This window comes from Delphinapterus leucas, chromosome 16 (assembly GCF_059928025.1).
Source record: "Delphinapterus leucas isolate spDelLeu-1000000601 "Yukka" chromosome 16, BTC_Dleu_Yukka2, whole genome shotgun sequence".
Classification (NCBI taxonomy): domain Eukaryota; kingdom Metazoa; phylum Chordata; class Mammalia; order Artiodactyla; family Monodontidae; genus Delphinapterus; species Delphinapterus leucas.
Window position 1 is genome coordinate 3,861,218 of NC_143144.1, and position 12,514 is coordinate 3,873,731.

The 12,514-nt window shown below is 70.8% G+C and overlaps 6 pseudogenes; all 6 read right to left on the reverse strand.

The window, feature by feature from the left end:
- Positions 1-1,706: 1,706 nt before the first annotated feature.
- Positions 1,707-1,843, reverse strand: LOC149747189 (5S ribosomal RNA; annotated as a pseudogene).
- Positions 1,844-3,799: 1,956 nt separating this feature from the next.
- On the reverse strand, positions 3,800-3,935 carry LOC149747190 (5S ribosomal RNA; annotated as a pseudogene).
- Positions 3,936-5,890: 1,955 nt separating this feature from the next.
- LOC149747191 (5S ribosomal RNA) lies at positions 5,891-6,026 on the reverse strand (annotated as a pseudogene).
- Positions 6,027-7,982: 1,956 nt separating this feature from the next.
- On the reverse strand, positions 7,983-8,118 carry LOC149747192 (5S ribosomal RNA; annotated as a pseudogene).
- Positions 8,119-10,073: 1,955 nt separating this feature from the next.
- On the reverse strand, positions 10,074-10,209 carry LOC149747193 (5S ribosomal RNA; annotated as a pseudogene).
- A 914-nt stretch (positions 10,210-11,123) lies between these two features.
- On the reverse strand, positions 11,124-11,259 carry LOC149747194 (5S ribosomal RNA; annotated as a pseudogene).
- Positions 11,260-12,514: the final 1,255 nt, after the last annotated feature.

The window sequence follows — 12,514 nt, forward strand, 5'->3', positions numbered from 1 at the left end:
CGTGGCCCCGGAGGCTTCAGGGCCCGGGGCCCGCGGTCCCTTGGGAATCCCGCCCGCCCGGCCGCGCTGCGCTAGGCGCAGTCCGGACGCATACCGGCCCAGCCCTCCTGCCCGACAGCAGCTGGCTCGAAGCCACTGGGAGCCACCATTGAGTTGGCAGGGCCCCTTAGACCCGGCAACCACACCCTTGCCCCGACTCCACCGTCCGAGCTCAGGACCCCGACCCAGGTGGCCGGCAGGCACGGGGATGCGGCCTGAACCCTCGATCCCACTCCCGCCCCCGGCCGCGGCGAAACCACAGAGGGGGGGTCTTTTTCCGGATGGAGCTGTGGAGAGACACCGCGGCAGACAGGTGGCGGCGCCGGGGCTGGGCTACAGTGGCTGTGGCCAGGTGCAGGTCGTGGGTCTCGTGGGCCGCACGGACGTCACCCGGGTCCGCGGCCATGTCTGGATGGCGACAGGCCGCCCCCGGAGCGTCTGTTGTGCCGCGGCCTTCCAGGGACGCCTTCTGGCCGCCTGGCCGGGCAGGCAGGAGGGGAGCGCCCCATAAGACGCTTGCTGTGGAGGGAGGGGCCTGAGGACGTGGGGCCTGCAGCGGTACCCGTCGGGGGCGGAGACGGCCGCCGCCACCGCCACGGGCGGCAAAAGGAGAAGGCGTAGCGGGAGGCAAAAAGCCCACAGCACGCGGTATTCCCAGGAGCTCCCCAATCCACGGAGGTCTCCCATCCAAGTACTAACCGGGCCCGAGCCTGCTTAGCTTCGTAGACTCAGACGAGATAGGACCCGTCTAGGCTGGTTTGGCAGTAGGTGTCCGTGGGTCGCGGGCTGCCTCTTGAGGCGTCGCTTAGCAGGACCATGGGACTTACCGCCAGGCCAGGGGCACGCCCGTCTCGGCAGGGCCCCGCCAACCGCATAGGCAGAGGAATGGACGTCTCGGGTAGCAGGTGGCGGAGGAGGTGTTGGCGACCACCCAGCCTAGGGCGGGCGGGACCCAGCAAACATTTCGGCGCTTGGCGTCCCACCCCAGATGCCACAGGTCGGTCACAGGGACGTAGCCCCGGAAGCTTCAGGGCCCGGGGCCCGCGGTCACTTGGGCATCCCACCTGCCCGCCCACGCTGCGCTAGGCGCGGCCCCGCCGCAGACCGGGCCGGCCCTCCTGCCCGACGGCAGCTGGCCCGAATCCAGTGGGAGCCACCATTGAGTTGGCAAAGCCCCGCAGACCCAGCAACGCCACCCTTGCTCCCACACCACCGTCCGAGCTCAGGACCCCGCCACAGGTGGCCGGCAGGCCCGCGGATGCGGCCTGGGCCCTCTAACCCTCTCCGGCCGCGGCGAAACGGTGGACAGGGGGCTTTTTCCGGATGGAGCTGTGGAGAGGCACCCTGGCAGACAGGTGGCGGAGCCGGGGCTGGGCTCCAGTGGGGGCCGCCAGGTGCAGGTCGAGGGGCTCGCGGGCCGCATGGACGGCACCCGGGTCTGCCGCCATGTCTGTTTGGCGTCAGGGGACCCCTGGAGCGTCTGGTGTGCCGCTGCCTTCCAGGGACGCCGTCTGGCCGGTCAGGCAGGCGGGGAGCGCCCCATCAGACGCTTGCTGTGGACGGAGGGGCCTGCGGAGGTGGGGCCTGCAGCGGTACCCGGCGGGGGCAGAGACGGACGCCGCCGCCGCCGCGGGCGACAAAAGGAGAAGGCGGAGCGGGAGGCAAAAAGCCTACAGCACCCGGTGTTCCCAGGAGCTCTCCACTCCAGGAGGTCTCCCATCCAAGTACTAACCAGGCCCGACCCTGCTTAGCTTCACGAGATCGAGACGAGATCGGGCCCGTCTAGGGTGGTTTGGCCGTAGACACTGGGGGCTTCGCGGGCTGCCTCTTGAGACGCAGCTTAGCAGGCCCTTGGGCCTTACAGCCACACGAGCGCCCCGCCCGCCCCGGCAGGGCCCCGCCGCCCGGCTAGGCATGGGAACGGGGGTCTCAGGTACCGGGGGGTGGCGGAGGAGTTGGCGACCACCCAGCCCAGGGCGGGCGAGACACCGCAAACTTTTCGGTGCTTGGCGCCCCTCCCCAGATCCCACAGGCCGCTCCCAGGGACGTGGCCCCGGAGGCTTCAGGGCCCGGGGCCCGCGGTCCCTTGGGAATCCCGCCCGCCCGGCCACGCTGCGCTAGGCGCAGTCCGGACGCAGACCGGCCCGGCCCTCCTGCCCGACAGCAGCTGGCTCGAAGCCACTGGGAGCCACCATTGAGTTGGCAGGGCCCCTTAGACCCGGCAACCACACCGTTGCCCCGACTCCACCGTCCGAGCTCAGGACCCCGACCCAGGTGGCCGGCAGGCACGGGGATGCGGCCTGAACCCTCGATCTCACTCCCGCCCCCGGCCGCGGCGAAACCACAGAGGGGGGGTCTTTTTCCGGATGGAGCTGTGGAGAGACACCGCGGCAGACAGGTGGCGGCGCCGGGGCTGGGCTACAGTGGCTGTGGCCAGGTGCAGGTCGTGGGTCTCGTGGGCCGCACGGACGTCACCCGGGTCCGCGGCCATGTCTGGATGGCGACAGGCCGCCCCCGGAGCGTCTGTTGTGCCGCGGCCTTCCAGGGACGCCTTCTGGCCGCCTGGCCGGGCAGGCAGGAGGGGAGCGCCCCATAAGACGCTTGCTGTGGAGGGAGGGGCCTGAGGACGTGGGGCCTGCAGCGGTACCCGTCGGGGGCGGAGACGGCCGCCGCCACCGCCACGGGCGGCAAAAGGAGAAGGCGTAGCGGGAGGCAAAAAGCCCACAGCACGCGGTATTCCCAGGAGCTCCCCAATCCACGGAGGTCTCCCATCCAAGTACTAACCGGGCCCGAGCCTGCTTAGCTTCGTAGACTCAGACGAGATAGGACCCGTCTAGGCTGGTTTGGCAGTAGGTGTCCGTGGGTCGCGGGCTGCCTCTTGAGGCGTCGCTTAGCAGGACCATGGGACTTACCGCCAGGCCTGGGGCACGCCCGTCTCGGCTGGGCCCCGCCAACCGCCTAGGCAGAGGAATGGACGTCTCGGGTAGCAGGTGGCGGAGGAGGTGTTGGCGACCACCCAGCCTAGGGCGGGCGGGACCCAGCAAACATTTTGGCGCTTGGCGTCCCTCCCCAGATGCCACAGGTCGCTCACAGGGACGTGGGCCCGGAAGCTTCAGGGCCCGGGGCCCGCGGTCACTTGGGCATCCCACCTGCCCGCCCACGCTGCGCTAGGCGCGGCCCCGCCGCAGACCGGGCCGGCCCTCCTGCCCGACGGCAGCTGGCCCGAATCCAGTGGGAGCCACCATTGAGTTGGCAAAGCCCCGCAGACCCAGCAGCGCCACCCTTGCTCCCGCACCACCGTCCGAGCTCAGGACCCCGCCACAGGTGGCCGGCAGGCCCGCGGAAGCGGCCTGGGCCCTCTATCCCTCTCCGGCCGCGGCGAAACGGTGGACAGGGGGCTTTTTCCGGATGGAGCTGTGGAGAGGCACCCTGGCAGACAGGTGGCGGAGCCGGGGCTGGGCTCCAGTGGGGGCCGCCAGGTGCAGGTCGAGGGGCTCGCGGGCCGCATGGACGGCACCCGGGTCTGCCGCCATGTCTGTTTGGCGTCAGGGGACCCCCGGAGCGTCTGGTGTGCCGCTGCCTTCCAGGGACGCCGTCTGGCCGTCTGGCCGGTCAGGCAGGCGGGGAGCGCCCCATCAGACGCTTGCTGTGGACGGAGGGGCCTGCGGAGGTGGGGCCTGCAGCGGTACCCGGCGGGGGCAGAGACGGACGCCGCCGCCGCCGCGGGCGACAAAAGGAGAAGGCGGAGCGGGAGGCAAAAAGCCTACAGCACCCGGTGTTCCCAGGAGCTCTTCAGTCCAGGAGGTCTCCCATCCAAGTACTAACCAGGCCCGACCCTGCTTAGCTTCCGAGATCGAGACGAGATCGGGCCCGTCTAGGGTGGTTTGGCCGTAGACACTGGGGGCTTCGCGGGCTGCCTCTTGAGACGCAGCTTAGCAGGCCCTTGGGCCTTACAGCCACACGAGCGCCCCGCCCGCCCCGGCAGGGCCCCGCCGCCCGGCTAGGCAGGGGAACGTGGGTCTCAGGTACCGGGGGGTGGCGGAGGAGTTGGCGACCACCCAGCCCAGGGCGGGCGAGACACCGCAAACTTTTCGGTGCTTGGCGCCCCTCCCCAGATCCCACAGGCCGCTCCCAGGGACGTGGCCCCGGAGGCTTCAGGGCCCGGGGCCCGCGGTCCCTTGGGAATCCCACCCGCCCGCCCGCGCTGCGCTAGGCGCAGTCCGGACGCAGACCGGCCCGGCCCTCCTGCCCGACAGCAGCTGGCTCGAAGCCACTGGGAGCCACCATTGAGTTGGCAGGGCCCCTTAGACCCGGCAACCACACCCTTGCCCCGACTCCACCGTCCGAGCTCAGGACCCCGACCCAGGTGGCCGGCAGGCACGGGGATGCGGCCTGGACCCTCGATCCCACTCCCGCCCCCGGCCGCGGCGAAACCACAGAGGGGGGTCTTTTTCCGGATGCAGCTGTGGAGAGACACCGCGGCAGACAGGTGGCGGCGCCGTGGCTGGGCTACAGTGGCTGTGGCCAGGTGCAGGTCGTGGGGCTCGTGGGCCGCACGGACGTCACCCGGGTCCGCGGCCATGTCTGGATGGCAACAGGCCGCCCCCGGAGCGTCTGTTGTGCCGCTGCCTTCCAGGGACGCCTTCTGGCCGTCTGGCCGGCCAGGCAGGCGGGGAGGGCCCCATAAGACCCTTGCTGTGGAGGGAGGGGCCTGAGGACGTGGGGCCTGCAGCGGTACCCGTCGGGGGCGGAGACGGCCGCCGCCACCGCCACGGGCGGCAAAAGGAGAAGGCGTAGCGGGAGGCAAAAAGCCCACAGCACGCGGTATTCCCAGGAGCTCCCCAATCCACGGAGGTCTCCCATCCAAGTACTAACCGGGCCCGAGCCTGCTTAGCTTCGTAGACTCAGACGAGATAGGACCCGTCTAGGCTGGTTTGGCAGTAGGTGTCCGTGGGTCGCGGGCTGCCTCTTGAGGCGTCGCTTAGCAGGACCATGGGACTTACCGCCAGGCCTGGGGCACGCCCGTCTCGGCTGGGCCCCGCCAACCGCCTAGGCAGAGGAATGGACGTCTCGGGTAGCAGGTGGCGGAGGAGGTGTTGGCGACCACCCAGCCTAGGGCGGGCGGGACCCAGCAAACATTTCGGCGCTTGGCGTCCCACCCCAGATGCCACAGGTCGCTCACAGGGACGTGGGCCCGGAAGCTTCAGGGCCCGGGGCCCGCGGTCACTTGGGCATCCCACCTGCCTGCCCACGCTGCGCTAGGCGCGGCCCCGCCGCAGACCGGGCCGGCCCTCCTGCCCGACGGCAGCTGGCCCGAATCCAGTGGGAGCCACCATTGAGTTGGCAAAGCCCCGCAGACCCAGCAGCGCCACCCTTGCTCCCACACCACCGTCCGAGCTCAGGACCCCGCCACAGGTGGCCGGCAGGCCCGCGGAAGCGGCCTGGGCCCTCTATCCCTCTCCGGCCGCGGCGAAACGGTGGACAGGGGGCTTTTTCCGGATGGAGCTGTGGAGAGGCACCCTGGCAGACAGGTGGCGGAGCCGGGGCTGGGCTCCAGTGGGGGCCGCCAGGTGCAGGTCGAGGGGCTCGCGGGCCGCACGGACGCCACCCGGGTCCGCGGCCATGTCTGGATGGCGACAGGCCGCCCCCGGAGCGTCTGTTGTGCCGCTGCCTTCCAGGGACGCCTTCTGGCCGCCTGGCCGGGCAGGCAGGAGGGGAGCGCCCCATCAGACGCTTGCTGTGGACGGAGGGGCCTGCGGAGGTGGGGCCTGCAGCGGTACCCGGCGGGGGCAGAGACGGACGCCGCCGCCGCCGCGGGCGACAAAAGGAGAAGGCGGAGCGGGAGGCAAAAAGCCTACAGCACCCGGTGTTCCCAGGAGCTCTCCAGTCCAGGAGGTCTCCCATCCAAGTACTAACCAGGCCCGACCCTGCTTAGCTTCCGAGATCGAGACGAGATCGGGCCCGTCTAGGGTGGTTTGGCCGTAGACACTGGGGGCTTCGCGGGCTGCCTCTTGAGACGCAGCTTAGCAGGCCCTTGGGCCTTACAGTCACACGAGCGCCCCGCCCGCCCCGGCAGGGCCCCGCCGCCCGGCTAGGCATGGGAACGGGGGTCTCAGGTACCGGGGGGTGGCGGAGGAGTTGGCGACCACCCAGCCCAGGGCGGGCGAGACACCGCAAACTTTTCGGTGCTTGGCGCCCCTCCCCAGATCCCACAGGCCGCTCCCAGGGACGTGGCCCCGGAGGCTTCAGGGCCCGGGGCCCGCGGTCCCTTGGGAATCCCGCCCGCCCGGCCGCGCTGCGCTAGGCGCAGTCCGGACGCATACCGGCCCGGCCCTCCTGCCCGACAGCAGCTGGCTCGAAGCCACTGGGAGCCACCATTGAGTTGGCAGGGCCCCTTAGACCCGGCAACCACACCCTTGCCCCGACTCCACCGTCCGAGCTCAGGACCCCGACCCAGGTGGCCGGCAGGCACGGGGATGCGGCCTGAACCCTCGATCCCACTCCCGCCCCCGGCCGCGGCGAAACCACAGAGGGGGGGTCTTTTTCCGGATGGAGCTGTGGAGAGACACCGCGGCAGACAGGTGGCGGCGCCGGGGCTGGGCTACAGTGGCTGTGGCCAGGTGCAGGTCGTGGGTCTCGTGGGCCGCACGGACGTCACCCGGGTCCGCGGCCATGTCTGGATGGCGACAGGCCGCCCCCGGAGCGTCTGTTGTGCCGCTGCCTTCCAGGGACGCCTTCTGGCCGCCTGGCCGGGCAGGCAGGAGGGGAGCGCCCCATAAGACGCTTGCTGTGGAGGGAGGGGCCTGAGGACGTGGGGCCTGCAGCGGTACCCGTCGGGGGCGGAGACGGCCGCCGCCACCGCCACGGGCGGCAAAAGGAGAAGGCGTAGCGGGAGGCAAAAAGCCCACAGCACGCGGTATTCCCAGGAGCTCCCCAATCCACGGAGGTCTCCCATCCAAGTACTAAGCGGGCCCGAGCCTGCTTAGCTTCGTAGACTCAGACGAGATAGGACCCGTCTAGGCTGGTTTGGCAGTAGGTGTCCGTGGGTCGCGGGCTGCCTCTTGAGGCGTCGCTTAGCAGGACCATGGGACTTACCGCCAGGCCAGGGGCACGCCCGTCTTGGCTGGGCCCCGCCAACCGCCTAGGCAGAGGAATGGACGTCTCGGGTAGCAGGTGGCGGAGGAGGTGTTGGCGACCACCCAGCCTAGGGCGGACGGGACCCAGCAAACATTTCGGCGCTTGGCGTCCCACCCCAGATGCCACAGGTCGCTCACAGGGACGTGGCCCCGGAAGCTTCAGGGCCCGGGGCCCGCGGTCACTTGGGCATCCCACCTGCCCGCCCACGCTGCGCTAGGCGCGGCCCGGCCGCAGACCGGGCCGGCCCTCCTGCCCGACGGCAGCTGGCCCGAATCCAGTGGGAGCCACCATTGAGTTGGCAAAGCCCCGCAGACCCAGCAACGCCACCCTTGCTCCCACACCACCGTCCGAGCTCAGGACCCCGCCACAGGTGGCCGGCAGGCCCGCGGATGCGGCCTGGGCCCTCTATCCCTCTCCGGCCGCGGCGAAACGGTGGACAGGGGGCTTTTTCCGGATGGAGCTGTGGAGAGGCACCCTGGCAGACAGGTGGCGGAGCCGGGGCTGGGCTCCAGTGGGGGCCGCCAGGTGCAGGTCGAGGGGCTCGCGGGCCGCATGGACGGCACCCGGGTCTGCCGCCATGTCTGTTTGGCGTCAGGGGACCCCCGGAGCGTCTGGTGTGCCGCTGCCTTCCAGGGACGCCGTCTGGCCGTCTGGCCGGTCAGGCAGGCGGGGAGCGCCCCATCAGACGCTTGCTGTGGACGGAGGGGCCTGCGGAGGTGGGGCCTGCAGCGGTACCCGGCGGGGGCAGAGACGGACGCCGCCGCCGCCGCGGGCGACAAAAGGAGAAGGCGGAGCGGGAGGCAAAAAGCCTACAGCACCCGGTGTTCCCAGGAGCTCTCCAGTCCAGGAGGTCTCCCATCCAAGTACTAACCAGGCCCGAGCCTGCTTAGCTTCCGAGATCGAGACGAGATCGGGCCCGTCTAGGGTGGTTTGGCCGTAGACACTGGGGGCTTCGCGGGCTGCCTCTTGAGACGCAGCTTAGCAGGCCCTTGGGCCTTACAGCCACACGAGCGCCCCGCCCGCCCCGGCAGGGCCCCGCCGCCCGGCTAGGCAGGGGAACGTGGGTCTCAGGTACCGGGGGGTGGCGGAGGAGTTGGCGACCACCCAGCCCAGGGCGGGCGAGACACCGCAAACTTTTCGGTGCTTGGCGCCCCTCCCCAGATCCCACAGGCCGCTCCCAGGGACGTGGCCCCGGAGGCTTCAGGGCCCGGGGCCCGCGGTCCCTTGGGAATCCCACCCGCCCGCCCGCGCTGCGCTAGGCGCAGTCCGGACGCAGACCGGCCCGGCCCTCCTGCCCGACAGCAGCTGGCTCGAAGCCACTGGGAGCCACCATTGAGTTGGCAGGGCCCCTTAGACCCGGCAACCACACCCTTGCCCCGACTCCACCGTCCGAGCTCAGGACCCCGACCCAGGTGGCCGGCAGGCACGGGGATGCGGCCTGGACCCTCGATCCCACTCCCGCCCCCGGCCGCGGCGAAACCACAGAGGGGGGTCTTTTTCCGGATGCAGCTGTGGAGAGACACCGCGGCAGACAGGTGGCGGCGCCGGGGCTGGGCTACAGTGGCTGTGGCCAGGTGCAGGTCGTGGGGCTCGTGGGCCGCACGGACGTCACCCGGGTCCGCGGCCATGTCTGGATGGCGACAGGCCGCCCCCGGAGCGTCTGTTGTGCCGCTGCCTTCCAGGGACGCCTTCTGGCCGCCTGGCCGGGCAGGCAGGAGGGGAGCGCCCCATAAGACGCTTGCTGTGGAGGGAGGGGCCTGAGGACGTGGGGCCTGCAGCGGTACCCGTCGGGGGCGGAGACGGCCGCCGCCACCGCCACGGGCGGCAAAAGGAGAAGGCGTAGCGGGAGGCAAAAAGCCCACAGCACGCGGTATTCCCAGGAGCTCCCCAATCCACGGAGGTCTCCCATCCAAGTACTAACCGGGCCCGAGCCTGCTTAGCTTCGTAGACTCAGACGAGATAGGACCCGTCTAGGCTGGTTTGGCAGTAGGTGTCCGTGGGTCGCGGGCTGCCTCTTGAGGCGTCGCTTAGCAGGACCATGGGACTTACCGCCAGGCCAGGGGCACGCCCGTCTCGGCTGGGCCCCGCCAACCGCCTAGGCAGAGGAATGGACGTCTCGGGTAGCAGGTGGCGGAGGAGGTGTTGGCGACCACCCAGCCTAGGGCGGACGGGACCCAGCAAACATTTCGGCGCTTGGCGTCCCACCCCAGATGCCACAGGTCGCTCACAGGGACGTGGCCCCGGAAGCTTCAGGGCCCGGGGCCCGCGGTCACTTGGGCATCCCACCTGCCCGCCCACGCTGCGCTAGGCGCGGCCCCGCCGCAGACCGGGCCGGCCCTCCTGCCCGACGGCAGCTGGCCCGAATCCAGTGGGAGCCACCATTGAGTTGGCAAAGCCCCGCAGACCCAGCAGCGCCACCCTTGCTCCCGCACCACCGTCCGAGCTCAGGACCCCGCCACAGGTGGCCGGCAGGCCCGCGGAAGCGGCCTGGGCCCTCTATCCCTCTCCGGCCGCGGCGAAACGGTGGACAGGGGGCTTTTTCCGGATGGAGCTGTGGAGAGGCACCCTGGCAGACAGGTGGCGGAGCCGGGGCTGGGCTCCAGTGGGGGCCGCCAGGTGCAGGTCGAGGGGCTCGCGGGCCGCATGGACGGCACCCGGGTCTGCCGCCATGTCTGTTTGGCGTCAGGGGACCCCCGGAGCGTCTGGTGTGCCGCTGCCTTCCAGGGACGCCGTCTGGCCGTCTGGCCGGTCAGGCAGGCGGGGAGCGCCCCATCAGACGCTTGCTGTGGACGGAGGGGCCTGCGGAGGTGGGGCCTGCAGCGGTACCCGGCGGGGGCAGAGACGGACGCCGCCGCCGCCGCGGGCGACAAAAGGAGAAGGCGGAGCGGGAGGCAAAAAGCCTACAGCACCCGGTGTTCCCAGGAGCTCTCCAGTCCAGGAGGTCTCCCATCCAAGTACTAACCAGGCCCGAGCCTGCTTAGCTTCCGAGATCGAGACGAGATCGGGCCCGTCTAGGGTGGTTTGGCCGTAGACACTGGGGGCTTCGCGGGCTGCCTCTTGAGACGCAGCTTAGCAGGCCCTTGGGCCTTACAGCCACACGAGCGCCCCGCCCGCCCCGGCAGGGCCCCGCCGCCCGGCTAGGCAGGGGAACGTGGGTCTCAGGTACCGGGGGGTGGCGGAGGAGTTGGCGACCACCCAGCCCAGGGCGGGCGAGACACCGCAAACTTTTCGGTGCTTGGCGCCCCTCCCCAGATCCCACAGGCCGCTCCCAGGGACGTGGCCCCGGAGGCTTCAGGGCCCGGGGCCCGCGGTCCCTTGGGCATTCCACACGCCCGCCCACGCTCCGCTAGGCGCAGCCCGGACGCAGACCGGCCCGGCCCTCCTGCCCGACAGCATCTGGCCCGAATCCAGTGGGAGCCACCATTGAGTTGGCAGGGCCCCTTAGACCCGGCAACCACACCCTTGCCCCGACTCCACCGTCCGACCTCAGGACCACGACCCAGATGGCCGGCAGGCACGGGGATGCGGCCTGAACCCTCGATCCCACTCCCGCCCCCGGCCGCGGCGAAACCACAGAGGGGGGGTCTTTTTCCGGATGGAGCTGTGGAGAGACACCGCGGCAGACAGGTGGCGGCGCCGGGGCTGGGCTACAGTGGCTGTGGCTAGGTGCAGGTCGTGGGGCTCGTGGGCCGCACGGACGCCACCCGGGTCCGCGGCCATGTCTGGATGGCGACAGGCCGCCCCCGGAGCGTCTGTTGTGCCGCTGCCTTCCAGGGACGCCTTCTGGCCGCCTGGCCGGGCAGGCAGGAGGGGAGCGCCCCATCAGACGCTTGCTGTGGACGGAGGGGCCTGCGGAGGTGGGGCCTGCAGCGGTACCCGGCGGGGGCAGAGACGGACGCCGCCGCCGCCGCGGGCGACAAAAGGAGAAGGCGGAGCGGGAGGCAAAAAGCCTACAGCACCCGGTGTTCCCAGGAGCTCTCCAGTCCAGGAGGTCTCCCATCCAAGTACTAACCAGGCCCGACCCTGCTTAGCTTCCGAGATCGAGACGAGATCGGGCCCGTCTAGGGTGGTTTGGCCGTAGACACTGGGGGCTTCGCGGGCTGCCTCTTGAGACGCAGCTTAGCAGGCCCTTGGGCCTTACAGTCACACGAGCGCCCCGCCCGCCCCGGCAGGGCCCCGCCGCCCGGCTAGGCATGGGAACGGGGGTCTCAGGTACCGGGGGGTGGCGGAGGAGTTGGCGACCACCCAGCCCAGGGCGGGCGAGACACCGCAAACTTTTCGGTGCTTGGCGACCCTCCCCAGATCCCACAGGCCGCTCCCAGGGACGTGGCCCCGGAGGCTTCAGGGCCCGGGGCCCGCGGTCCCTTGGGAATCCCGCCCGCCCGGCCGCGCTGCGCTAGGCGCAGTCCGGACGCATACCGGCCCGGCCCTCCTGCCCGACAGCAGCTGGCTTGAAGCCACTGGGAGCCACCATTGAGTTGGCAGGGCCCCTTAGACCCGGCAACCACACCGTTGCCCCGACTCCACCGTCTGAGCTCAGGACCCCGACCCAGGTGGCCGGCAGGCACGGGGATGCGGCCTGAACCCTCGATCCCACTCCCGCCCCCGGCCGCGGCGAAACCACAGAGGGGGGGTCTTTTTCCGGATGGAGCTGTGGAGAGACACCGCGGCAGACAGGTGGCGGCGCCGGGGCTGGGCTACAGTGGCTGTGGCCAGGTGCAGGTCGTGGGGCTCGTGGGCCGCACGGACGTCACCCGGGTCCGCGGCCATGTCTGGATGGCGACAGGCCGCCCCCGGAGCGTCTGTTGTGCCGCTGCCTTCCAGGGACGCCTTCTGGCCGCCTGGCCGGGCAGGCAGGAGGGGAGCGCCCCATAAGACGCTTGCTGTGGAGGGAGGGGCCTGAGGACGTGGGGCCTGCAGCGGTACCCGTCGGGGGCGGAGACGGCCGCCGCCACCGCCACGGGCGGCAAAAGGAGAAGGCGTAGCGGGAGGCAAAAAGCCCACAGCACGCGGTATTCCCAGGAGCTCCCCAATCCACGGAGGTCTCCCATCCAAGTACTAAGCGGGCCCGAGCCTGCTTAGCTTCGTAGACTCAGACGAGATAGGACCCGTCTAGGCTGGTTTGGCAGTAGGTGTCCGTGGGTCGCGGGCTGCCTCTTGAGGCGTCGCTTAGCAGGACCATGGGACTTACCGCCAGGCCAGGGGCACGCCCGTCTTGGCTGGGCCCCGCCAACCGCCTAGGCAGAGGAATGGACGTCTCGGGTAGCAGGTGGCGGAGGAGGTGTTGGCGACCACCCAGCCTAGGGCGGACGGGACCCAGCAAACATTTCGGCGCTTG